We start from the raw sequence: 12519 nt of genomic DNA, 5'->3' as shown, positions 1-12519 counted from the left end.
TTTTTTTTTCCGAGACGGAGTCTCACTCTGTCTGTCACCCAGGCTGCAGTGCAGTGGTGCGATCTCAGCTCGCTGCAACCTCCGCCTCCTGGGTTCAAGTGATTCTCCTGCCTCAACCTCCTAAGTAGCTGGGATTACAGGTGCCTGCCACCACACCTGACTAATTTTTGTATTTATAGTTAAGACTGGGTTTCATCATGTTGGCCAGGCTGGTCTCGAACTCCCAACCTCAAGTCATCTGCCCACCTCAGCCTCCCAAACTGTTAGGATTACAGGCATGAGCCACCGCACCTGGCCTCTCTTTATGGCGTGTCGTTGATGCTTATCAGGTTTCTCCTTTAGGATGTGGATGGGGTTGGGTATGGGTTTAACAGCTGCTGTGATGATGAAGCAGAGAAACAGACAAACCACTTCTGTTGAGAATTTATGCTGTCCCACCAGACTGAATAGCATAACTACAGCAACAACAATGAATCCGTGCGGAGCATTTATTTTGTATATGATATTTCATTTAATCCTCACAATCACCCTTTAAGCTTATGATTATTGTTTTTTCCCATTTTCCATATGCAAAAAAAAAAATATGAAGCACAGAGAGGTTAAGTCCCATATTTAGGTGGCCCAGCTGGGACTGAAACGCAGGCAGCTAGCATTCCCAGCGCTATTCTTGTATTGATCTGGTTTGTCTTTGTACCCACTGGCCTTTATCCTAGAAGAGGAGAATACAAGTGTCAGGGCAGAGGGGTCTGAGACCCCAACTAGCCCAGCCCTCTCAGAATTACAGATATAAGAGGGAAAAACAAAGAGAGATCAAGTGAGCTACCCAAGGTTGCACAGCATGGTAGCCGCTAAGCAAGGGCTGGAACCTAGACCCTGATGCCCTGTTGCCACTGAAGAATAGATGGTCAAAAGTCTTCCTGTCCCATGAATGAAAAAGATAAAAGAATGAGTGGGCCGGGCACGGTGGCTCACGCCTGTAACCCCAGCACTTTGGAAGGCTGAGGTGGGCAGATCACGAGGTCAGGAGATCAAGACGATTCCGGCTAACACGGTGAAATCCCATCTCTACTAAAACATACAAAATAAATAAATAAATAAATAAATAAATAAATAAATAAATAAATAAATAAAAATTAGCCAGGCGTGGTGGCAGGCATAGTCGCAGCTACTCGGGAGGCTGAGGCAGGAGAATGGCGTGAACCTGGGAGGTGGAGCTTGCAGTGAGCCGAGATCGAGCCACTATACTCCAGCCTGGGCGACAGAACGAGACTCTGTCTCGAAGAAAAAAAAAAAAAAAATGAGTGGGTGAGTGACTGCATAATGGATAGACTTGGACGGAATGTGTCTATGTGGCTCACCCTTGGGTCTTCTTGGGGTGGCTGGGTCATGAGAATCAGGGGGTCAGAGGAAGAGGGAGATGACCAGGGTGTGCCAGTCTGGCAGGGTTGTGTGGAAGGGGGTGCTGTGCTGCTGGTTATGGGGAAATCAACCCATGAAAGCATAACCAGCCTTTGAGCCCATCCTCTGGCACCTCATGACGTTGTGTTCACACGGCTTCCTCTGTGGCCTTCTTATCATATTGCTAACAGCGCTAACTGGTGAAAGGGCGTCACTTTCAGAGAGCGCTGGGCAGTGGCTCCTCTCCCATTAGCTGTCTCTCATTATCTGGTGCTGCAAGTGCCAGATAATGCCTATGACATGAATGTGCCTAGGCTCCTGCCTGGGAGGGAGAGGCTGTTTGCTACTGCCCCTTGTTTTGCACACTGATCTTTGGGGGTTGGAAATCCTGGCACCTGTCCTCAGGGTCAAAACCAGTGTCTATCTAGCAGAGTGGTCAGGACTTTGATGAAACTCTGAGAACTGCAGGAGTGTGGCCCACCGCAAACTGGAAATGACCCAGCCCACTCCCTTGGGCCTCCCGGGTGGGGCTGTGGCCAATTGTAGATGGCTCCTTTGTTGGGGAAGGAGGAGTCTGGGTAGCAGCTGGGTACCAGCCACTGGGCTGGTGCCAGGACCGGGTCCTTGGGCGGGGCAGAGGGCTACCTTTGTGGGAGTGGGGTGGCTTTTCTTGCTTCTGGCTGATGGGACTAAGGAGACTGGGAAAGGCGACAGGCCTCAGGGAGGCCGAGGGGAGGTGGCAAAGGAGCTGCCGAGGCCCAGTGCATCAGGGGAGCTGAAGCAAGCTGGAACCAGGGACTGCCAGCCTTGTGCGTTTAAGATGGTAATTTGCAGATGGTTCCTGGTAGCTACAGGGTCTCTGAGGCGGAGCCTGGGTCTTCGCGTAGGATCCGCCAGCCTGTGTTCCCCCGCAGGTCAGAGGAGCCTTGGGGCGGGGCCAAGGTTGGCCCCTGCTTGGGAGGAGCCGGGATGCCGCTCTCGTGGTGATGCAGAAGGGAATTTGCTGACACTCCCTTGCCAGGTGGGGCTGGCTTCGCCCGGCCGGCGAGGAGGAGGACCCGCTGGCAGTCTCCTCCCAGGTGGGGAGCGTGGAGCTTGTCACCGCAGCTTGGCGGCCTGAGCGCCGTGCCTGGGGCTGGGGCCGCGGTGCTGAGGACGCAGATGTGGTGAGCACGCGACGCAGGTGCAGTGACCTGGGCTGGTCGGGCCGGGAAGAAGGAGCGCAGGATCCAGGTCCCGCACGGGGAGGGGGCGGGGAAGGATTGCTTGTTTCTGTGCTTTCTGAGACCTTGCATTGGGAGGGATGGGGGTAGGGGAGACTGCGCCACAGTCCCTTGCCACGCTGGCTGTCTCTAGCTTGTACCCAGGAAAGGGTGGCCTGAGCCGCCCACCCGGGAGGGCGTGGCGTTAGTAGACCGGTCTTCACTGGGTGGGGGGATGGAGGTGGGTAGGAGGTTTGCTTGCGGGGTCCGGCCTCCTGCCTGACAGCCAGGTGGGAGTTACCGCTCTGGGCTACCCTCTCCCCCACCCAGGGATTCCCCGGGGCTCTGCCGCCCACTCTCTGGGCTGGGACGGGAGGGGGCAGCCTGCTCCGCCGTTATGGGTTATGACAACGTCGCTACTGCGCTGCTGCCGGGCTGGCTGGGCTCCTGGTCCCCCAGGGGAACAATGCCACCCTTTCCCCATGTGCTTCCAAAGAAAGGCTCTTGCCTCCCTACTCGCCCTGGCCTTGAGAGAGAAACATTGTGTTTGGATGAAGGCCCTGGGGAAACTGAGGCCCAGGGGTGTTGTGGCTTGACCAAGGTCACTGAGCAGGCCCTACAGAGCTGGCCTCCCAGGCACTGCCTTCACCGAATGCTCTCTGGAGGGGCAGGGGCCCTTCTTCCTCTCTAGACCCTGGGACCTCCCCCCACCCCAGCACCACATTTCCTCATCCCTGAGAATGCCAGGAGTTGCAACTTCTGCGTGGGGCTCCAGGGTATCAAGCAGGAATTAGATCGTCTGGGACAGGAGAAAATTGCTCATGAAAAACACTCATCTGAGCAGAGGGGGTGTGAGCCTGTGCTGTTCTTCTGGGTTCAAGAGAAGAATGAGAGTTGGCTTTGAGGAGAAGGCCTGTGCTGAGGGGGACAAGGAGATGAACTTTCTCCTTCAACAGCCTGCAGCACTCCAGGAAGACGTGGTTTCCCTCAAGAAGGGCCCATCTCTTAGCACCGCCCTCTGTTATCACCTCATCCTCGTTCTCTCTGTGGCCCCTGTCCCTGGGAGAAATGGGCTCCATTCCATCTATTGCCCTCAGAAGTGAACTTTCCCCTTAGAAGTGAATTCACCTTTTTCTTCTCCCTGGGACAGATGACTTTCTCTGGAGGGAAACTGAGGCAAGGAGAGAGTGACGTTTTAGAGCTGGAGCCAGATGAGGAAACTGAGGCACGGAGGGTGGAGTGAGTTCTCCAGGTCTCTTACCTACATGCAGGTCTCCTGACTCCCCACCCACCAAAGGGCAGACTGGAGGGGCCTCTTCCTGTCTTCTCTTTGCACCCCACAGTCCCAGCACTGAGAAGCCGAGGCTGCGAGGGGCCTCTTGATGGGTGTGGAGGTCGATGACAGGGGACAGCACCGGCATCTTCTCCTCCTTCAAGATATGTTTTCTAGTTTCTTGGGAAGGAAGCGGCTTGAAGAGGGGAAATGAAGTCTCTTGGTTACCTTCCCATCATGCCCCCACAGGGGTACACAATTTCTGTAGGCCTGTCGGAGCCAAAAACAGGCATCCCTCCTGCCCAAGTGCCAGCAGCTGTGAGCATAGCTGGCTGGGGAGTGGGGAGCCACAGGTAGAGGGACTTCAGTTATCTCCCTGACAGCATCTCCAGATGGGGGGTTTGGGCCAGCACCTGTTTGCCCCAAGTGAAAGGAGTTACCGTGTGCCTGGCTCATGAATTGCTCCTTTTCAGACACCCTCTGAGCACAGCACCCCTGAAGCTGGCCCCTGCTGGCTTCACAGGAGCCTTGGGTTGCATGATGACCACCAGGAGCTGCTGGGGTGACCCTGTGGGAAGGAATGGGGTTCCCAGTAAACCAGATGGGAGCCAGCTGCTTGTGGGATGACTGTATAGTGCCAGAGAGGAGAGGGCCTACCATACTGGAGGGAAACTACACGATATGTGTCCCTCCTAGCTAGCAGAGAAAGGGTCAGGCCTCAGAGAGGCCCCCTGGTGAGAACCAGACTTAAAGAGCAGAGAGCCTGGACCAAGCTCCTCTATTGGCTGGCACTCTGCCCTCAACTTCTCTACCTGATAACTAGACATGAAAACACCTTCTCCAGATGGGTGGGAGGGCTTTGGAAACTTGTCAAGTGTTTATTACAGATGGGAAGTATTATTCCTGGAGTCTCTGGTCTAGGTGGAAGCCATCTGTTTCCTGCCTCGATGGGGGAAACATGGTTGTTTCTTCTTCAGAGGATGCCCTCTCCCTCTGTGGCCAGCCTAGGGCACCCTTCTAGGCTGGAAGGCAGGTCAGCCCTCCCCAGCCCACTTCAAGTAGTGCTTGGGGCCTTGAGGAGTTTCCTTCCCCTATCCCCAGCTGCCCATTACATTGAACATATTTAACAGGAAGTTCACCCCTGTAAAATGAGGGTGTCTAGTGGCACAGTGGAGCTTCCTACAGGCCTGTACCCTCTCCACTGCCTCGACTCTCAGATCCCCACGAATTCTGCTCTGATTCTTCCCGGGAAGCGGCGGGTGGAAGAACCACAAAGACAATGGGCATAAAGTGCTGGGAGCTGTTTGCACAGAGCGTCCAGTTTGCAGGAACCCACGTGGTGCTCAGGCCATGGGCAGGCTCACACTGGGAAAGGCTGTAATGAAAGTGCTCAGCGGAAGTGCTCAGCTTCCAGTGAGATCAGCAGCTTTTAGTGCCCTGTTTTGCCTGAGGTGGGGCCCCGATGCTCACTCTTCTTTCCTCTCGTGGGAGAGCAGTGGTTTTCACAGCTTACACATCAGCATGGGTGGTGTAAATGGAACTCCACATTCTTGCCCATGAGTTGGCTGGTGCAACTCCTGCAAGGTAGGGTTACAGGAGGAGCTGAGATGAGAACGTGGGCAGCTCATGAAGTATGGTGTGTCCTTGCTCTAGATCTGTCTGCATTGCTCAGGCCCAACTGAGGGTGGCTCTTAAGAAGAACAACGTGTGGCCAGTACTCCATGTTCTGTGTTTCTAGGGCAGGATATGTACTCAAGCTGCCACATTCCTTGCCAGCACCCCTGGGACTGGTGCTGAGACATGCAGAGGCAGAGTGAGTGGGGAAGGGGTGCCTCATTGTCACCTCCTCCCTCCTTCTAGTCACTAGTAATGCTTCCCAAAGGGAAACCAAAGCCTAGATCTGCTTAGAAAGGCAGGACTAGGACCCAAGTGTCCTGGGCTCCCACCTTCTGCTTTTCACAGCCTTCCACTCTGCCGTTTGACACGAGCACCCTCAAGATGAGATGGGAAGAGCTGGGCTGGAGGTGAGTGAGTCATGCCCAGCCCTGTGCCTGTAAGGCCTTCATTCCTGCCAACCCAGGGCCTCTGGTGTCCTTAGAGGATCAGAGGCAGAAAGACCAGGCCGGCTTCCAACAGGAAACCAAACTGTCCCCTCCCCATTACTAAGTGGCCTGGCCAAGCAAGGTCCTGAAGACAGAAGCCTTCTTCTCACTCTGGCTGAGTCTTCTCAGAGTTGTGCCCAGCCAGGTGCATGCTGGCCTCAGGCCTTGGAGTTGTGGCAGAAGAGAAAGTGACCCTAAGGTCTTTGGAGAGATAGGTGGGCAAGATGAAGCTGTGCGCGGTCCGCTGGGATACTGGCTGGCTGTTGGGTTTTGGGTGTTGAGGCCTCATTGCCTTGGGGTGTCTGAGTGGCAGTGATTTGGCCGTAGGCTAGAAACGCTACAGAGGGCAACGGAACATACACACAGGGCCCTGTGGAGAAATCAGTCCTGCTTTGATGGGGGCATGGAAGCACAGAGGACCTGTCACATAGGGACTCACTGCCTAGAGGAGCACTTGGGAGCTGCGTTCCCACCTGTTTCATTACCTGCTCACTTCACTTCTGTGAGTCTTCCATTTGCAACATGGTGAAGCAATTCCCTCATTGTCACCTCCTCCCTCCTTCTAGTCACTAGTAATGCTAGTCACAGAGCCATTGGGAGGATGAATGGGAGGAAGCGGAAAGGTGCCCAGCATGGTGCTTGGTAACCAGGAGTCCCCTTCTTTCCATTTGCTTATCCCTCTGCCTGCTGTGTGGCCAGCTGTCCAGGGACCTCTGGGATGGCAACCATGTTTTTTTGTTGTTGTTTTTTTCTGAAACAGAGTCTCATTCTGTTGCCCACTCTGGAGTGCAGTGGCACTATCTCGGCTCACTGCAACCTCTGCCTCCCAGGTTCAAGCGATTCTCCTGCCTCAGCCTCCCGAGTAGCTGGGATTACAGGTGTGCACCAACACATCCGGCTAATTTCTTTGTATCTTTGGTAGAGACAGGGTTTCACCATGTTGGCCAGGCTGGTCTCGAACTCCTGACCTCAGGTGATCCGCCCATCTCAGCCTCCCAAAGTGCTGGGATTACAGGAGTGAGCCAACATGCCCAGCCAGACCATGCTTTTTTGATGACACCAAACAATGTCCAACAGTGGCTGACCAACAATGTCGACTGCTCCAGGCACTGTTAAAACTGAACTGTCTCCTTCAAAAAGGCTTCAGGCCATGCATGGTGGCTCATGCCTATAATCCCAGACTTTGGGAGGCCTAGGAGGGAGGATTGCTTGAGCCCAGCAGTTCAAGACCAGCTTGGGCAATATAGAAAGACCCTGTCTCTACAAACGAGTGAACAAATTAGCCAGGCCTGTAGTCACAGCTACTCAGGAGGCTGAGGTGGGAGGATAACTTGAGGCCGGGAGGTTGAGGCTGCAGTGAGCTGTGATCGCACCACTGCACTCCAGCCCAGGTGACAGAGCAAGACCCTGTCTCAAAAAACAAAACAAAACAAAAAAACAAAAAGGCTTCTCACATCCCTGATGACCTGGCAGAGGGGGAATCTTCTTAGAACCAAAGGGGTATGTGTGTGTGTGTGCGTCTGTGTGGTGTGGGCAGGGAGTGTCCTTCCACACAGTGAACAAGCTGTTGTTGGACCAGGGATCCCTCCTTGGCTGGGGCCTCATGTGCCCAGGAGTGTCAGCTAGGCTTGGCTTGGGGAGACCTTCTCAGGCAGCAGAACAGCCTGAACGTTGAGCCTGGCTTGAGGCCCTGGAGCTACTCAGCGGCCTCACATTCCCTGTCATTACTCTTTAATCCTCTCCACGCCTTGGGAGAGAAAGCAGTCTGCGTCACCCGCTCAGTAGATTAGAAAGCTGTGGCTTGACAGGTTGTGACAGCCACAACCACACTCACACACCAAAGCAGCAGAACCCAAACTGGGGCCGTGGCCAGTCTGTGTCCGGGGGAGCCATCTGTGTGCTGTCCTCCCAAGCACAGCTGACACAGCCTGAGCTCACCTCTTACTGCTGGGGCTGGTGGTTTTGCTGAAGTTGCTTGAGACAAAAGGACTTGGAAGAGAAGGTTTCTCCCCTTCCCCTCCACTCTGGGCAGGGCGCCCAGAACCAGGTTCTGCTGAAGGACATCTCGTGTCACAGGAGCAGGGAAGGTGGAAGGCTAGGATTCCCACCCCGCCCCCACCTAGATTCCAAGGGGCTGAGCCAAGGCAAAGGAAGGGGACTTGGCCTAGCCAGGCCCAGGCCTCACACTCCGTGGAGGGGCTCCTTGGGGCCCTGGCCCAGGCACATGCATACAGCTTGTGCTGCATGGAGCAGCCAGGGAGGAAGGGACAGGAAGCCCCTGGCCTGGATCACAGAGCTACCAAGTGGAGGAGCAGAAGGAGCCCTAGTCCCAGTGCCCTCCTGTGTGGCTGGGGAGGGAACCCAGACCATCACAGCCATGATCTGTTCCCAGAGACAGAGGAGGGCAAGTGAGTGGGAAGGGCAGGCTTTCCGACTCAGCCCTATCCCAGGTCCTGGTGTCCCCGTGACTCTGCCCACTTCCCCTGGGAGTTACCTTTGAACCCAGCTCTGACCCAGAGGCTGCCATTGAAGGCTCATCTTGGAGTAAGCCCAACCTGCCTTTTCCAGTGAGGCTCCCTTCCCACATGCTCTGCTCCCACTCAGGGGTTATTTGTGTGTGGGGAGGGGGGATGTGTCAGATGCTCTTGAAGTTTTTACAAAATACACATGCCTGGCTTTTCTGCCCCATCTCACCCCAGCTCGGCTAAGAACCATTGCTCTGGCAAATCAAACGTGCCCTGGACTGTCTGAGCCACTGCCTCTCCCCATCCCAGTCCTGGTCCTTATCTCTATCCTCATCTGTTCATCTTCCTGCCCTTCAAAGCCCAATTCAAATGCTACCTTCTTGATGAAGCCCTCCCTGGATCTCAGCCAGATGAGATCTTAACAGTCTTGAATGCCCTTAACACATTGAGTCTCTCTCTTCTGCTAGAGAGTGAGCTCATCCTTTCACTTTGCAAGTGTTCATTGAGTGCCAGTCACACAGAGACCCTTCAGTAATTCATGGGGAAGGGGATGGGTAAACAAGGAAATGGCTTAGTGACAATAGCTTGAAAAAAATCATAACATTCTGTGAAAATAGCAATACAAAGCTCCATGAGACATTCTGGCAAGAATGCTAGTAAAGCTGAATGTGTATATGCTTTATGACCAAAGGTTTCACATCTAGGTATACATTACCTAGAGAAACTCACACATGTGTTTAGGGAAACAGCTCCAAGGGTATCTAGGGCAGCAATGCTTGAAATGCAAAAAAAGAGGTCTTGGCTGGACTCTGTGGCTCACACCTGTAATCCCAGCACTTTGGGAGGCCCAGGTGGGAGGACTGCTTGAGCCCAGGAGTTTAAGACCAGCCCTGGCAACATAGCAAGACCCTGTATCTACTAAAAAAAATTAGCCAGGTGGGGTGGTATGTACCTGTAGACCCAGCTACTTGGGAGGCTGAGGTGGGAGGATTGCTTGAGCCCAGGAGTTTGAGGTTTCAGGGAGCCATGATTGCGCTACTGCACTACAGCATGGGCAACAAAACAGAAAAAAAAAAAGAGAGACCTCAACCTCAATATCTGCAATAATAGAATGATGAATAAAACTGTGGTACTGTGGCCAGGCGTGGTGGCTCAACCCTGTAATGCCAGCACTTTGGGAGGCCAAGACGGGCGGATCACGAGGTCAGGAGATCGAGACCATCCTGGCTAACACGGTGAAACCCCGACTCTACTAAAAAATACAAAAAACTAGCCGGGCGAGGTGGCGGGCGCCTGTAGTCCCAGCTACTCGGGAGGCTGAGGCAGCAGAATGGCGTAAACCTGGGAGGCGGAGCTTGCAGTGAGCTGAGATCTGGCCACTGCGCTCCAGCCTGGGCTACAGAGCGAAACTCCATCTAAAAAAAAAAATAGATGAAAAAAAAAAAAAAAACTGATACTGCAGCAGTTAAACTATGTGTAATTGGGGAATTTTGTTTTGTATAAATTATACCTTAGCAAAGCTGATATATATGTACATACACATACGGATACATTCTGTATTAACATGAATAAATTTCAAAAACAGTGTTGCAAAAAAAGGAAATTGCAAAATAATACCATTAGTGAAACTTTAATTTTTTTTTTTTTTTTTTTTTTGAGACAGGATCTTACTCTGTTGCTCAGAGTGGAGTGGTGCGATCTTGACTCATTGCTGCCTCCACCTCTCAGGCTCAAGTGATCCTTCCACCTCAGCCTCCCGAGTAGCTGGGACTATAGGTGCACACCACCACACCCAGCTAATTTTTTTTTTTTTGTATTTTTGTAGAGATGGGTTTTTGCTACGTTTCCCAGCCTGGTCTCAAATTCCTGGGCTCAAGTGATCCACCCACGTGGGCCTCCAAACATGCTGGGATTACAGGTGTGAGCCACTGTGCCTGGCTGAAAATTTAATTTTCATAAAAATCACAAAACAGTACTAGCTATGATTTATGGATTTACTAATTTCTGTTGCAATGCCTACCAAGCTGATGCTTGTAGTGCTTTGGAGAGAGTAGGAGCTGAGACTGAAAGTGAAAAAGGAAGGGCTTCTAACTTGTCAGTAACACTTCATTTAACAAAGAACAGCTGAAGCAAAAATGACAGAATGTTTACACTTGTTAATTCAATTGGTTTAAATGAATTGTTCAAAGTTGAAGAAAAGTAATCTAAGATGTCTATGGAAAGGTGCTGACATCTTCCTGGGGAGTCAGGAAAGGGTCCAAGAGGAGGTGATAGTTAGGTGTGAAGGACTCGGGGAACTGGCAGGTTTCACTGGGGTGGGGGAGTTGGGAAAAGCAGCCGTGGGTGCTTAAAGCCAGGGAATACCTGTGCCGGCTCTTTGCACATCTGAAATGTTTGTTGATTGACTTTGTATCAAGCTGTCCCTCTGCTGCCCTCTCATCCCCTTCTCTGATTTCAGCTGTTCTATTTCTGAGTTGCATACATAGTAAATAGAGTCCTGGGGGAAAAATCATGTGTCATTTTATGATTTTTTAGAGATGAGATAATCTAATGGGGGTTAGGAGAAGATTGAGGCAAATATACAAAATTGAACATTAAAATGGGGAAATAGCCACTGATACGGAGAAAATAGAAATAATAATTATTATTATTATTGGTATTGTGTTTGGCCCTATGTAAATCCACTTGAAAACCAGCTGAAACTGATGATTTTCTGGGAAAATGTGAATCATCAGTTTGACATCAGGAGAGGTAGAAAATCCCAACAGACCAATAATCACTGAAGAAACTGAGTTTTCATAAAATTCTCCTCCAAGAAAATTAAAGTTCAGATTACTTCTAGTTTCTATCAAATCTCCAAGGCACAGATAATGCCAATGTTACTTAAACTGCACCAACTACACCAAATCACAGAGAAGGAGAGATTCTAAATTATTCTATGAAGTACAAACAACATGGATACCAAACCTTGTCAAAGACAGCACAAAAAGAGAAAAATGACTAAACAATCTTATGAATAGTGGTGCAAAATTCATAAATAGCAACAAATGGACTCACACAGCGTTATGTTACAAAAATGAACATACCACAAGCAAGTGGGGCTATATTCCAGAAATATAGATTCCATAGTAGAAAAACTGTTAATGTCATTGAACAAACTAATAACTCGAAAGAAATAAATCATACAAGCAACTTCATAAGTGCTAAAAATGTCTAAAATGCATTCGATAAAATTCAACATGTCTCTGATTTTAACTCTTATTTCATAGGAATAGATGGATATTGCGTAACATGATTTTGTGTATGCCTGTGTGTGCTTGTGTGTGTGTGTGTATTCAGACATAAACACACAAGGAAAGAATGACCCCCATGACTGTAATTCTTTAATACTACTCTAGAAGTACAACCCAACACAAATTTTGAAAATATAAGTTATAAAAGTGCTAAATTTATCAAAATTGTAGATGATAAGATTGATGACCTGGAGAAAAAGGAACAAGATTGTCAACTGAAAAAAAATTAGAAATAATAAAATAATATACCAACATGATCAGTAATAACTATTAGAAACAAAAATATATAGCTTGTCTGTATATAAACAGACTTTAACTTTTTAAATATAATGGAAGAAATTTAAAATATCAGTAAAAGTGCTAAAATAACCAGTGCTAAGTCTAACCAGAGGTGGCAGGAGCAGCTCTTATGACTACTTCCTTCTTGATTCCCTGGCACTTGGAATAGGGCCTGACACATAGTAGTAGATATTTGTCAAATGATGGAACTGCTTTACAGATTGATAAACAAAGCACACTTCATATGCAATAATAATAATAGTAAACACCACCATATAGTAGTTCCCCTGTGTGCCCACTGTCCTGTTCTTTACCGGTAGCCTAAGGTGTGATCTGTCCTGGAGAATATTCCGTATGTGCTTGAGATAATGTATATTCTGCTGCTGTTTGGAGGAGTTTTTTGCATATGTCTATTAGGTCCAATTGGTCTATAGTGTTGTTCAAGTTCTCCATTTTCTTTTTCCTTCCTTCCTTCCTTCCTTCCTTCCTTCCTTCCTTCCTTCCTTC

At 50.4% G+C, this 12519-nt stretch overlaps 1 protein-coding gene across 16 annotated transcripts in view; it reads left to right on the top strand.

Annotated features, from left to right (window-relative positions):
- The first annotated feature begins 2290 nt into the window (after positions 1-2290).
- The window catches only part of TMEM63C (transmembrane protein 63C), a 76520-nt gene continuing 66291 nt past the window's right edge, over positions 2291-12519 (top strand). For 7 of the 16 annotated variants that reach the window (XM_023184839.2, XM_023184817.2, XM_023184771.2 and 4 more), the window contains exon 1: positions 2402-2564. The gene's annotated coding sequence lies outside the window, so the exon portion shown is untranslated. Of the gene's footprint in view, positions 2582-12519 lie in introns of all 16 variants that reach the window. The other 9 variants (XR_004228987.1, XR_004228986.1, XR_003309686.1 and 6 more) reach the window with 2 other exon arrangements.

The sequence above is a fragment of the Piliocolobus tephrosceles genome, chromosome 6 (genome assembly GCF_002776525.5).
Source record: "Piliocolobus tephrosceles isolate RC106 chromosome 6, ASM277652v3, whole genome shotgun sequence".
Classification (NCBI taxonomy): Eukaryota; Metazoa; Chordata; class Mammalia; order Primates; family Cercopithecidae; genus Piliocolobus; species Piliocolobus tephrosceles.
Note: the sequence above shows the minus strand (reverse complement) of the source record. Positions and strands in the feature narration are given on the sequence as shown.